Source organism: Protopterus annectens, chromosome 1.part2 (assembly GCF_019279795.1).
Source record: "Protopterus annectens isolate FY-2018-M chromosome 1.part2, PAN1.0, whole genome shotgun sequence".
NCBI classification, from domain to species: Eukaryota; Metazoa; Chordata; order Ceratodontiformes; family Protopteridae; genus Protopterus; species Protopterus annectens.
In genome coordinates, this window is record NC_056727.1 from 742,474,788 (window position 1) to 742,487,497 (window position 12,710).

The 12,710-nt window shown below is 40.1% G+C and overlaps 1 protein-coding gene across 1 annotated transcript in view; it reads right to left on the reverse strand.

Moving 5' to 3' along the window:
• Positions 1-12,710, reverse strand: part of ALK (ALK receptor tyrosine kinase) — a 1,522,063-nt gene that overhangs the window by 113,475 nt on the left and 1,395,878 nt on the right. The window lies entirely within an intron of this gene.

A 12,710-nucleotide genomic window follows, 5' to 3' on the forward strand; every position in this document is an offset into this window, starting at 1 on the left:
TTTTTTGTTTTTCACTATTAAAATACCTGGAGATGAGGCCTTGCTTTGTAGGTAGCTTTTCTAAGTAGACAGCAAGATATGTGCATGAGCTATTTAGAACTCAATCACCTGGTATTTGGAACTTTCTATAGACTAACTTTTAATTGTCACTAGAGGGCAGGCTGACATAAAACGCAGTCCTTCCTGCATTGTGTTCCTGGTTAGTAGCTTCCTCATGAAAGCTACCTCTCAGGAGCAGTTGTCCTATACCAGAGTTAACTGCTTGCTTGGTGGACGGTTTGCTATTTTGTCGTTGTAACACCATTTATTAAGGTAAAGCTCTCCTCTAATGATGTGCTGTTAGTGCAGTTTTATGAGCAAAATAAATATCTAAAAAATGACATTAAAGTGAACATTTATAACTGTCCTCTGATGTAAACAGTGAAAAGTAGTGTTATAAAATAAAATCTGTACTACAAATGTTGGATGAAAGGTTGCACAGTTCTACAAATTCAATTGTGTCTATACAGACATTTTGTACAATTTTACATGAAATAAGAGCAGCAAAGGGTTTTATCTTCTGGAATGAAAGGTGATTTCTACAAAGGGATGAAAAATTAACTTTCTGGATGCAGATATTTGTTTGACCAGAATTTTACTTACAGCTGTCATAAACATAACAATGAAATAAGCATTACAATGAAATATGGAGAAATATGCAACTTTTTAAGCCTGCAGTTAAATTTTGCCAGGTTTCTGCAAGACCAATCCACTATACACAAACCACAGCTATTTCATTTGTGAGCAATTTCCAAGCATTTCTTATGCTCTGTACACATCGGCTTTAAAGGCATACTGCATTCAGTTTTGAAAATATGGCCTTCAACTCATTCTCGCAAATTATTCGACTTACAGAAAATGCCAATAGCATGCAATTAAGTAACAGCACGGAAGTATGTAGATGTTTCTGCTAAATTATGAAAGACGAAGACCTCTTCACTTGCTTTTAAGTAGCACAAGGAACTACATGCGGTAGGTTATGATGCAGGTGAGAGCAATGGGAAAAGACACTGATTATCTCTAAGTGGATGAGCTATTAAAAATGCATTAAAGGGAAGATTAAGAAAAAGAAAAAAAATAATGAAAAAGTGCATAAACTGTGCAATTTAACCAGTCTTGTTAGAGGCAAAATTAAGAGTGAACATAACTACCCTGTTGAAATAATCATCTGGAAGGAGATCAGTTGACCTAAATGTAGTTTACAGCAGCAGGTTAAATGCCCTCAGCTGATTGGGATGTGTAGAGAATATAAAGCTGCAGCTTTCTAGGAAACACTTTGGAGAGTGAGATCTTTTCCCTCTTTACGTGTCTAGCATGATTTGGGAGTTAATGACTGGTAGCCAGGTTAAAAAAACAAACAAAAAACCCCGAAAAAAACAAAAAAAAAACCCCCACATAACCTCCTTTTCCACTTCTGCACCACTGAGACTACTAAACTGTCCTAGTCTTTGTTTCAGATGAGGATACAGACTCAGAAGATGGCATGTGATTACTACATTTCTCATCCTACATCTATGCAGGACTGTCTCAATGATCTGCAGGGATAGATCACAAACATAAATCAAAGTACTGATACAAGAAATATTAGGATCATCTGTCTGGCAGGCTACAGGATAGAAAGTGAAAGGTCAGAATAAATCAGAATCCTCTTCTGGTTTTAAATTCGTCTGCTATGTGTACATATATAATTAAAAGTGGATGGTAAGGAAGTAAGTTTTTTGTTATATAGCACAGGTCAGATGAGAGTGTGGTAGATCATAAATATCCTGAGGATGGCGTAATGACAGAGTTTCAATGTTATTATCTGGCTAGTCAACTATACCAGTGTGATTAAGGTTAGAGTGTGTAAGTAAAATAATTGACCTTTATATACATTTTAAGCAACATACCCTGTGGTTTTCACTAGAGTTCTGTGATAGGTGATAAAGCTTACCATTTGAGAAATTTCAACATGCTACTGAAGGAACTGCATGGAGAAAAAGAATTTAGCTACAATGAAGGCTGGAAGCCATCTATAAATGACAGTAGAATACATAGGGTAAGTGGTCTGCATATGTCTGAAAAAGAGAACCACCATCTTCAGTGAGCAATTTAAATATTGTAGTATATGGAACATGCTTGTTCTGCACATTTGACGGCTGTTATGATCAGGTTTCAAGCAGGACAGCATCAGAAACATATTGGCAGATCTAAAAGCTGTAAGCTACTTCATAATGTCATACAAAAAACTGTGTCACCATGAAGTTTATAACAGATTTTAAAGCTGTTCGGTGATCAATGGTACACTTCACTTTTGCCAGCTGTCTGTGTGACAGCATTAAGTGTGTTACAGGTTTTCGAGCTGTAAAATACTTTACTACTCTACATGTTTTTTTTCTGTCTGTAAGGTGTAATACATTGGGACAGCTAAAGGTTCATGTACTACAAATAGTTATGACTAACCCAGTTCATAGGCTCATAGGTGGTTACTAGGCTAAAGACCACAAGGGCCTTTTTAAGTCTAGCCAAGTCATCCCAATCTCTAGATAAGTATTGATACCCTTCATAAGTGTAAGCATGGGCCTGGGAGATGAACCCTTTACAGGTTGCCTGTGTCCAATAGAGACATAGGTGCCAAACCAGAGATGAATTTCCGGTTTCCTATCCAAATATCCAATTTGCACTTGAATTGGGTTAGGGAGGAACTCTGCTTCACATAGATGGGGAGCCTGTTCCATAGATGGGGTAGTATCTGGGATGCATACCTATCTCTCCAGCAGGTCCTATTTATATCACAGGCAAGGTTTAAGTCTTTAGAATGGGAAATTCTGGTACTGTTTGTTTTGTGGATACGCAGGAGGTCCATCAGAATGGGGTCTGACAATGCCCTGTATGCCAGGCATAGATCTCCCCTCAAAAGCCTGTAGGAGACAGAATACAGAGATAGGGCCTTGAGGCGGTTTGCATAAGACATTTTACTTATGCCCTGTATTCTTTTAGTGATGAACCGCTGTGGACATTCTAGTTGTTAGATATGCCTGGTTAGGTACATACCAAAGGGGGCATTGTACTCAATGACAGGTCTAATGAATGCCAAATACAGTGGAACAATGAATTCCTTGGACTTTGATGCCATACCATAAGTAGTGCAACATAAAATGATTCCCTCACCCCTGTAGACACATTATGGTCAAAGACTAAATTACTATCTGTGTCCCTAAGTCCCTGACTACTGGGTCAATTCTACGGGTTGTCCTGTCAATATGATAGTTACCAGGGATGGATGACTTCCCAAAGGATACTATTATGCATTTATTAACATTAAGTTTTAGTCCATGGCTCTGACACCAATTGTTTGTCTGTATCCACCCCTCCTGGAGAACATTTGTGTCAGTGTGAGATTCAATGACAGCTCCTTATTTGCAATCATCTGCAAATTTACTCAGCCAGAGACCACTGACATTGGCCTTTACTTCTGAAAAGTAAATGCCAAAAAGGAGCAGTCCAAGGACTGATCCTTGAGGGACTCCACTTGTGACTGGCCTCTTTGTAGAGGTGGACTCCCCAATTCTAACTTCCTGGGTCCTATCTGTGAGCCAGTTTGCTATCCACTGGGTGACATACGGGATTGTACCTAACCGCTTGAGTTTGTCAACAGTGCCTGAGTGGGTTATTGTGTCAAATGCCTTGACCATTTCAAGGTAGGCAGTGTGAACGATTTTGCCTTCATCCATTGCTTTGGTTACCTTCTCAAAGAAGTCCACCAGGTTGAGTAGGCATGATCTGCCCTTTACGAAACCAAACTGGGTTGGGTCCAGTGTCTGGAGATTTACTATATCGCTATTGATCATCCCAAGATAATTCTTTTCATGGCTTTACATATAAGACTAGTGAGACTTATGGGTCTGTAGTTTCTAGGGTCTGTAGATGGCCCACCTTTGTGCACAAGGATGACTGTTGCCTTTCTGTATTCATGAGGCATGAAGCCTGTTTGGAAACTACAGTTAAATAGTAATTCCAGAGGACCTGATAGGTTATGTTTCATGCTATTTAGAAGACATCCTGAGATATTGTCTGGGCCCACTGATGCAGTGTTCTTGATCTTAGAGAGAGCATTAAGGACCTGTTCCCTAGTGATAGTAGGAGGAGTTATATTTGATGATATTTCCTGAGGAAAAATTAAGGGGGAGAATGGGGTAAAGTTGGAGCTGAATTTATAAGCCAGGAGGTTTGCTACATCTTCTGGCTTAGTATAGGTGACTCCATATACAATGAGCTCTGTACACAATTGGGTATTGCCTATGAGGCTGTGGACATAACTAAAGAATGCTTTGTGGTTGTCCTTGGCCTATGAGGCCAAACTTACCTCAAATTTGGCTTTGGTAGACTTTATTTGCCCTCTGAGTTGTTTATTTAGTTTGATGAGAGTGTTTTTATCCTGCTGGGTGCTGCTCCTCCTAATTTTTGCCATGATTTTCTTCCTCCTGTTATATAGCCTATTGATTTTGTGATTCCACCAGGGGGGGGCTTGTTTAAGGTGGTGCTACTAAATAGGGAGGGTGACAGAAATTAAACAATTAAATGATTATATGCAATGTCAATAGCTTTCAAACAGATGCAGAAACTATAAAAATGAAGACTGGCAAGACCATAACAACATGGATTCACGAAAGCAAGTATCTGCATGTAAAGGCTAATGCAGTATTAGGACTGGCTCATGAGTGATCGGGTTTGAAATAAATCCACGAGTGTTGTACATCTGACAAAAAGCAAATATTTAGAAGAATGGATGCATATTACTGAAAGGAAGTTGAGGAACAACAAGATAGACACACACACACACACACACACACACACACACACACACACACACACAAAATGATGTCAGGGAGGGACTAATAATATCTTTCCAGTGCCATTACCTCTTCCTGCTTTTATGGTAAGAAGCTGCCACCAGCCACCCGGGACACAAGTACTGTACACTCTTAAAGTGAGGCAACCATACCACTAACTTATAAGAGCAATGGTTAAGTAGTCTTGCTTCAAAAGGCAGAAGGCAGCAATTATAATTTAGCAGTTTTGTGTAATTAGTTTTATACAGATAAACAACCAGTTGAAAATGAATAGGAGTCTTCACTTAGGTAAATTAGGCTATACACCTTAAAATTAAACATGCATACAAGCATATGCTCAGAAAAATATAAGCACCTTTGAATAGAGAGAGAGCATTAGGAAAACACTATCAGCTAATACCACCATAACCTGAAGAGCTAGTTGATCATAATACTACCAGTAAGTGAAGATGACTACATTTTATTTGTTTATAACTTTAAAGACCATTTAGCAAAATACTCATAGGCAACAGAACTTTTAAAGAACAGGAATACTACATGAAAAACTCCAGAAAGGAGTCCTGGAATGAGGCAACACTGAGAAAGATTCTGTTACCACTATCTTTTTTTATAAATCCACCATTGTTTCTTTTGGTAAGGGAGTCCTGCTTTTTCACTTCCTGTTGAGTAAAACTTTTGAGTACAGCTAACATCGCCCAAAGGAAAATTGCATAAAGAACCAACAGTTTCCAACCCAAATAAGGTAGGAAATAATTTAAGAAAGAGGTCTACACTCTTCTAATATATATGTATCTGTGTTTGAAACAGTGTGTGTGTGTGTGTGTGTGTGTGTGTGTGTGTGTGTGTGTGTGTGTGTGTGTGTATGTGTATGTGTGTGTATGTGTATGTGTGTGTGTGTGTGTGTGTGTGAGCATGCATGCATGTGCAAAGGGGTACTAAGAGACATTTGAGAAGTATGCAGGACTCACGCACTGCCAAGGATCACTGCTCTGCACTTCAGGGAATGAGATTCAGGGCACCATGTACAAACATAGTGCTCTGTAAGGCAGGTAGATATAATCAACCTTCCCACTTCACTGACTTTTTACAGTATTTGCATAACTAAGGATTTATAGACAGTGAAATATGCAAGTGCAAGATAGGGGACGGTTCCAATGAGGTTAAGTGCGTGCCACATTTTTGTGGTGCACACATAAGCCTTTCAATGGTAGGAATCTGTGCAGGGTGAATCAAATCCATTTCTCTCTCTAAACAGATAGCTGATGGAGATAAGCAGTGTTGTGTGTGAATGGAAGTATATGCACCCAGTTCATTGGTGTAGCAAGTTGCTCTGCGTTGCTATTTTCTGTGAAAAACAGTCCACGTGTCTGAAACAATTTTAATTTTCAAAACTCTGCTGCATCATTCTTAGTAAAAAAAAAAAAAATCAGAGTTTTGCACAGTGGCTTTTCTTCATTTAACATCTTTATTGTATCTTTACTGAGAGAACTACAGGCTTTGTTCACATTTTTACAGTAGCCACCATAACATTAGATATTTTAGTGTTAATTGTAATAGCTACTATTTTTTCAAAACTGTATAAATCGTACTGATTGTAAAGTCTTAGTTCCCTTACTCAGGCGTTTGTGCATTGCTTATTTTACTGTGCTGGGTTACTTTCAAATAGTAATTTTAGTGTAACACCTTCTGTTTCAGCATCTTGCACTATCCTAGCCTTGGGTAATCTTTTATGCTTTCTAACCTACAGACATTCATCTCCTCTTAGAAGCTGCCAATCATCTAGAACTTAGCACTCTTAGTGGTATTACTTGAAACAATTGTCAGTTTATTTAACGACTACATTATGTAATTTCATTCCTTCTTCAAATGCTTCTTTCTACATATCTTCTTATAATTATTTCAACTTCAGTATAGTTAAACTGTATATTCATCTCCTGTATTACTGAGTTGCATTATTAATGACTGCAACAATATTTAACTCCTAAACGTTAACGTTGTAATCATGTGTGCATGTTCTGTCTTTGTCTCTGCTTCAGGGTGTGGTTGAAAAGGATCTTCAAAGAAGCCACTCTTCTAATTTTCAAATAAATAAATAAATAAATACATACATAAATAAATAGGTAAATAAATAAATAAATGGTAATTCTGGAACTAGATGAGACAAGTCTCTGGATGATGAAACACAAAATACACTTCCTGACCAGGGAAAGCACTCATAGCAAAGGGGGTATGAGAAGGAGGGCCATTAAAGTACTCTTAAATGCATAGTAAATGTGTTTGGTAAAGATCTTACATGTTTGCAACACCAGGTGGATGATGTGTCAGTACCTTCTTACTTCCTCAAGTTTCACGATAGTATAGTAAGCTTGGATGCCCTTGAAAGTTTACCTTTTGGCATAACTATGACACTGAGTTTTGCCTTACTCAGTTATCACACTGGACATACTGTAAACCATTCACACAGATCTTTTAGTTTTCATTTTAGTAGTTAGTCTGTTTCAGAGGGACCACCATTTCAGTAAAGCAGCACATGTTATAAATTGTAATTAATGCTGCTGAGAGGAGAATATGGACAGGATCATGCATTGTGATTCAAGGATGCTTGAGGCAAATCCCATCATCACATGCAAAGAGGACAGGATCATGCATTGTGATTCAAGGATGCTTGAGGCAAATCCCATCATCACATGCAAAGAGGACAGAATCACGCATTGTGATTCAAGGATGCTTGAGGCAAATCCCATCATCACATGCAAAGAGGACAGAATCATGCATTGTGATTCAAGGATGGTTGAGGCAAATCCCATCATCACATGCAATGAGGACACAATCATGCATTGTGATTTAAGGATGCTTGTGGCAAATCCCACCATCAGATGGAATGAGGACAGGATCATGCATTGTGATTCAAGGATGCTTGTGGCAAATCCCACCATCAGATGCAATGAGGACAGGATCACGCATTGTGATTCAAGGATACTTGAGGCAAATCCCATCATCAGATACAATGAGGACAGGATCATGTATTGTGATTCAAGGATGCTTGAGGCAAATCCCATCATCAGATACAATGAGGACAGGATCATGTATTGTGATTCAAGGATGCATGAAGGAAATCCCACATGCCATGAGGACAGGATCATGCATTGTGATTCAAGGATGCTTGAGGAAAATCCCACCATCAGATGCAATGAGGACAGGATCATGCATTGTGATTCAAGGATGCTTGAGGAAAATCCTATCATCACATGCAATGAGGACAGGATCATGCATTGTGATTCAAGGATGCTTGAGGCAAATCACATCATCAGATACAATGAGGACAATATCATGTATTGTGATTCAAGGATGCATGAAGGAAATCCCACATGCAATGAGGACAGGATCATGCATTGTGATTCAAGGATGCTTGAGGAAAATCCCACCATCAGATGCAATGAGGACAGGATCATGCATTGTGATTCAAGGATGCTTGAGGAAAATCCTATCATCACATGCAATGAGGACAGGATCATGCATTGTGATTCAAGGTTGCTTGAGGAAAATCCCACCATCAGATGCAATGAGGACAGGATCATGCATTGTGATTCAAGGATACTTGAGGCAAATCCCACTGTCAGATGCAGTGAGGACAGGATCATGCATTGTGATTCCAGGATGCTTGAGGCAAATCCCACCGTTAGATGCAGTGAGGACAGGATCATGCATTGTGATTCAAGGATGCATGAAGCAAATCCCACAGTCAGATCCAATGTGGACAGGATCATGCATTGTGATTCATGGATGCTTGAGGTAAATCCCGTCATCACATGCAATGAGGACAGGATCATGCATGGTGATTCAAGGATGCTTGAGGCAAATCCCATCATCACATGCAATGAGGACGTGATCATGCATTGTGATTCAAGGATGCATGAAGGAAATCCCACCATCACATGCAATGAGGACAGGATCATGCATTGTGATTCAGGGATGCTTGAAGCAAATCCATCATCAGATACAATGAGGACAGGATCATTCATTGTGATTCAAGGATGCTTGTGGCAAATCCCACCGTCAGATGCAATGAGGACAGGATCATGCATTGTGATTCAAGGATACTTGAGGCAAATCCCATCATCAGATACAATGAGGACAGGATCATGAATTGTGATTCAAGGATGCTTAAGGCAAATCCCATCATCAGATGCAATGAGAACAAGATCATGCATTGTGATTCAAGGATGCATGAAGGAAATCCCACATGCAATGAGGACAGGATCATGCATTGTGATTCAAGGATGCTTGAGGCAAATCCCATCATCAGGTACAATGAGGACAGGATCATGCATTGTGATTCAAGGATGCTTGAGGAAAATCCCACCATCAGATGCAATGAGGACAGGATCATGCATTGTGATTCAAGGATGCCTGAGACAAATCCCATGATCACATGCAATGACGACAGGATCATGCATTGTGATTCAAGGATACATGAAGCAAATCCCACAGTCAGATCCAATGTGGACAGGATCATGCATTGTGATTCAAGGATGCTTGAGGTAAATCCCATCATCACATGCAATGAGGACAGGATCATGCATGGTGATTCAAGGATGCTTGAGGCAAATCCCATCATCACATGCAATGAGGACGTGATCATGCATTGTGATTCAAGGATGCATGAAGGAAATCCCACCATCACATGCAATGAGGACAGGATCATGCATTGTGATTCAAGGATGCTTGAGGCAAATCCCATCATCACATGCAATGAGGACAGGATCATGCATTGTGATTCAAGGTTGCTTGAGGCAAATCTCCTCATCACATGCAATGAGGACAGGATCATGCATTGTGATTCAAGGATGCGTGAGGCAAATCCCATCATCAGATACAATGAGGACAGGATCATGCATTGTGATTCAAGGATACTTGAGGCAAATCCCACTGTCAGATGCAATGAGGACAGGATCATGCATTGTGATTCAAGGATGCATGAAGCAAATCCCACAGTCAGATCCAATGTGGACAGGATCATGCATTGTGATTCAAGGATGCATGAAGAAAATCCCACCATCACATGCAATGAGGACAGGATCATGCATTGTGATTCAAGGATGCTTGAGGCAAATCCTATCATCAGATACAATGAGGACAGGATCATGCACTGTGATTCAAGGATGCTTGAGGCAAGTCCCACTGTCAGATGCAATGAGGACAGGATCATGTATTGTGATTCAGGGATGCTTGAGGCAAATTCCACCATCACATGCAATGAGGACAGGATCATGCATTGTGATTCAAGGTTGCTTGAGGCAAATCCCATCATCACATACAATGAGGACAGGATCATGCATTGTGATTCAATGATGCTTGAGGCAAATCCCACCATCAGATGCAGTGAGGACAGGATCATGCACTGTGATTCAAGGATGCATGAAGCAAATCCCACAGTCAGATCCAATGAGGACAGGATCATGCATTGTGATTGAAGGATGCATGAGACAAATCCCATCATCCCATGCAATGAGGACAAGATCCTGCATTGTGATTCAAGGATGCTTGAGTCAAATTCCACCATCACATGCAATGACGACAGGATCATGCATTGTGATTCAAGGTTGCCTGAGGCAAATCCCATCATCACATACAATGAGGACAGGATCATGCATTGTGATTCAAGGATGCATGAAGCAAATCCCACAGTCAGATCCAATGTGAACAGGGTCATGCATTGTGATTCAAGGATGCATGAAGAAAATCCCACCATCACATGCAATGAGGACAGGATCATGCATTGTGATTCAAGGATGCTTGAGGCAAATCCTATCATCAGATACAATGAGGACAGGATCATGCACTGTGATTCAAGGATGCTTGAGGCAAATCCCACTGTCAGATGCAATGAGGACAGGATCATGCATTGTGATTCAGGGATGCTTGAGGCAAATTCCACCATCACATGCAATGAGGACAGGATCATGCATTGTGATTCAAGGTTGCTTGAGGCAAATCCCATCATCACATGCAATGAGGACAGGATCATGCATTGTGATTCAAGGATGCTTGTGGCAAATCCCACCATCAGATGCAGTGAGGACAGGATCATGCACTGTGATTCAAGGATGCATGAAGCAAATCCCACAGTCAGATCCAATGAGGACAGGATCATGCATTGTGATTGAAGGATGCATGAGACAAATCCCATCATCCCATGCGATGAGGACAGGATCCTGCATTGTGATTCAAGGATGCTTGAGTCAAATTCCACCATCACATGCAATGACGACAGGATCATGCATTGTGATTCAAGGTTGCTTGAGGCAAATCCCATCATCACATACAATGAGGACAGGATCATGCATTGTGATTCAAGGATGCTGAAGCAAATCCCACCATCACATGCAGTGAGGACAGGATCATGCATTGTGATTTAAGGATGCTTGAGGAAAATCCCACCATCAGATGCAATGAGGACAGGATCATGCATTGTTATTCAAGGATGTATGAAGCAAATCCCACCGTCAGATCCAATGAGGACAGGATCATGCATTGTAATTCAAGGATTCATGAGGCAAATCCCATCATCGCATGCAATAAGGACATGATCATACATTGTGATTCAAGGATGCATGAAGGAAATCCCACCATCACATGCAATAAGGACATGATCATGCATCGTGATTCAAGGATTCATGAGGCAAATCACAGATGCAACATCTTGGAGCTTGCATGCATTAACAGACCTTTAGTTTGCATATCAGATGTAAAAAATCTTTTTCTTCCACTCTAAGTACTCAGTCCTGTGAAAAATATTAGTATGAACACTCTTGTGAGGCACTGACAGTTTTGTTCCTGTAGAAAAAGTTTGGCTGTCATGCTGTAGAGTGAGAGCTGAGACTAGAACTTGGGGGTACACTCCAAAGATGACCAGAGGTACTATATCACGTATGTGCTACACTCATACAGCAAATATCTGGCTAAGGCAGGCAGGCATGTATCAGAGGAAAGGTGCAATGGGGATGGGACTGTTTCGTAATTCATGTGTGCTTATGCTGCAGTGTACTCTCTGCAGTCATATGTGGATATTCAGCCATGGATGTCATACAATGTCCATCTAAGGTATCTTGGCAGTTTTACAACCACATACTTGCCTCCCTGTGTGTGACAAGTGATGGTCACTTTTTGTATGTAACAGTGTAATAGTTACTAAGCACAATCCACATTTCCTGGACACTGGCAGCAAATGTGTGCACAGCGCATGCCATAACTTAATGCGTGTATCAGTCACCCCACTTGGGAGAAGTGACCCATATTTTTCCATAATACTGGCTGCCATGCTGTCTACATGGAGCACATAACGTATCCACTGCTGACAGTAGTCTAGCTTCACTGGTATATATGTAAGTCTAGTTGCAGTTATGGTTCACATTACATGCAGCCATACCATGTGCTGTCACTGCTGGCTTCTGGCATGGTACACAGATCTTTACACTATTTTGTAATGTTGCTATTCACATGGTTAGTTAGTATGTGGTTATGTTATATTTTGATCTACATGGGATCATTTAAATACTGCTGTAAGGTGCACAGATGAAGACGTGAAGTGCAGGCTCTATATGGAACTGATGCATGTGACATGATGTGTAGGTGATCATATGCCATATTCAGTTTTATATATCTATATATCTATATCTATATCTATATCTATATATATATATATATATATATATATATATATATATATATATATGCACATACACATGCTGTTCAGGCTGTGCAGGGTCTATTGCAATGTGTCATTTCAGAAATGGGTTATGCTGTGGTGCATTACAGATTTTTTTCTTAGTTAAACAA